The sequence below is a fragment of the Pteropus alecto genome, unplaced genomic scaffold, assembly GCF_000325575.1.
Source record: "Pteropus alecto unplaced genomic scaffold, ASM32557v1 scaffold45, whole genome shotgun sequence".
NCBI classification, from domain to species: Eukaryota; Metazoa; Chordata; class Mammalia; order Chiroptera; family Pteropodidae; genus Pteropus; species Pteropus alecto.
The window spans coordinates 30,255,501-30,257,919 of record NW_006442491.1 but is presented as its reverse complement, the minus strand read 5'-3'; the positions used below and the strand labels follow the sequence as shown (position 1 = coordinate 30,257,919).

General features: G+C 44.7%; 1 protein-coding gene across 19 annotated transcripts in view; it reads left to right on the top strand.

Moving 5' to 3' along the window:
- ZMYND8 (zinc finger MYND-type containing 8) overlaps window positions 1-2,419 on the top strand; it is a 106,040-nt gene that overhangs the window by 4,798 nt on the left and 98,823 nt on the right. Inside the window, exon 1 of one of the 19 annotated variants that reach the window (XM_025039908.1) lies at window positions 1,684-1,885. The exons of the other annotated variants lie outside the window; for them this stretch is intronic. The gene's annotated coding sequence lies outside the window, so the exon portion shown is untranslated. Of the gene's footprint in view, window positions 1-1,683; window positions 1,886-2,419 lie in introns of those variants that run through there. 19 annotated transcript variants of the gene reach the window in all.

Here is a 2,419-nt window from a genome sequence, read left to right as displayed (position 1 = left end):
CCCCACCGCCCCTTCAAGACACCCCCCCCCAGGATGGATTCACTTTCTGCTTGGGGAAATGAAGTGGCATTCACATGGGGGGAGGGGGGAACTCACTGCTTTTATTAGCTCCAGAAAATGGTCAGTGTTCGGTCTATAACTAGGAATTAATTATATAGAATCACTCAGTAAACTTTCCACAGAGTTTTTCTAATTGCTGTGCATGGACATGGTTAGCCTGGTGGAGCCCTTTCCAGTTACTTTTATAATTACCAGCTGAAAGATTGGAGTCAGAAATAAAGAAACAATGAGGCATCTTGGACTATAAATTAGGGATGAAAACAATAGCTTCTCTTTTCTTTCTTTCTCGTAACCCCTTTTCTTTTAAACAAAACATTTCCCCTTTTCTCTCCTGGGGAGAACAGTGGGGAAAACTGCTTCTTACATGGGAGAAGGGGGAAGAGGAGTCACTCTTTAAAAACCCAGGGTGACAGTAACCCAGAAAAACCCTGAAGGCAGAGGTAGGGTTTTTGAGTCCAAACACTTCAAATGTGTGATCTCTTTGTTTCTTTTCCCTTCTTTCTTCTGTGGCAGAGGCAACAGACATTTGTCAGCTGAGAAGCCCCAGATCTGGCTTTGCCTCTGGTTGACCCTGAAAAGAAAGGCACACGGAAAAGTGCCTTGGCTCTCCCCACAGCAGAGATTTAGCAAGGGAATGTGTTTAGAAGCCCTTGTGTTGCTCTTAAATGTAAAAACGAGGATTCACCCATGGCTGCAGGTTGCCTAGGCTATGGCTGCCCTTCCCCCTCCCTACTCTCCTTCCAGATAAACAAGCTGGCTGCAGCCATTTCAGCCCTGCAGCTAGCTATGCTGCCAGGCTGTCCCTCCTATCAAGATTACCTGCCTATCAGCCGGCGAGGAGCCAGCTGCCCGTCCTCACCCTGGCATGGCCTTGGGCACCATGCCCTCCTGTCTCCCCTGGAGCTAAAAAGCAGTCACCTTGAAACTCTCAGCACCACAGAGTTCTGAGGCCAGTGCTCAGACCTGTAACAGTAAATTACATTATCCACTACGAGGCTCTTAGTTCGGCCTTTGAAAGTGGGTTTTGCAAAACCCATTGTTAGTTTTCAGGGCTCTGTTGGGGGTGGACAAAAATCTAATTTGGGAGCATCCCGTGCATTGGCTGAAGGAATGTTTTACTATTGTCTTTTCTGCAGATTTGGATTGTCTTTCCTTGATGCTGTCTTAGGACTGGCTGAGTATTTGGTGGCTGTTTTCAGGATTAGAAACAGCCTTTTGATTTTACCTTGGCCTCAGACTGGGGTGCAGCCCTTTAGCTTGGCTTTTCAGATGCTGCTGCCCTTGAAGCACTTTCATTTCACCTAGCTCCTTTGGTATGGATGCTAAACTGGTTTCTAATATACCAAGAAGGGGAAATGGGCTTCCTTCCCCTCCCCAGCCTGCTCCCTTTTAACATTTTTGTGTTTGCACAGACACCTGTCTGTCTGCAGTTTATGCCACCGGGCTGCATATTTCCTAACCTTGCACCCAGCTCATTCGAGGGCAAGGGGGGCCTCATCTCACAGCCTCATGTTGAAGGTTCAGGATCTAAAAGGGAAGGGTTTTCCTTAGGAACCTGTGACTTCACAAACTCCCCCTGTCATTGCAGATTTTTTTTTTAAGCCTCTAAACGTTGGGTTGTTGGTGTCCTCTGGTTGAGCTTTTCCTGGTTCTGATATTTAGGAAGGTGGCTTTGAAACTAGCAGGGCTGCTTAAACAAGAGCTACAGCTATTGAACAAACTGCTACCATTTTAGCTTCAATACAGGAATGAGGCAGTATTGCCAGACGCCATTTTAAGAATCCTGCATAAATAGCTTAGCTACCGATGACTCTGCCTGTTTTAGGTGAGTGCTTATATAAAGCTGCTCTGCTAACCATTCCCTTCCCTCCCATTTTTTTTTTTTTTAATTAATTGCAGATTTAGGGGAGCATGGTTTTTAAAATTTTGATGTTCACTATTTTGTGCTCTAGAAGAGGAAGATGTTGTGTCTTGGGGATTAACTATTTTTTACAGCCTGGACCAGTTTGATATTTTGAATGAAAGTAAAAAGCTGAAGGAAAAGTCCTTTCGAATGATGCATGATTCTTGAATTGCTGTGTGATGATCCTCAGCTGTAGAACCAGAGTCTTGTGCATGCTGGTTATATATTCTAGATGGGTTTAGATAGTTCTGGTTAAAAGTCAAATAGTAGGGGCACTTGGGGAGAAGAAATATCTGGGTATTGTGTATCCAGGCATTTTTCTGTCAAAACTAGATTTTTCTTTTTTTTCCTCTCTCTTGGAAGTGTTCAGGGAATAGGATTCCTGGGAATTACGGACCAGGCTTGAGTCCTCAGAATTAATAATCAGAAGGCTTAAAACATCCTGGAGGTTCAGCA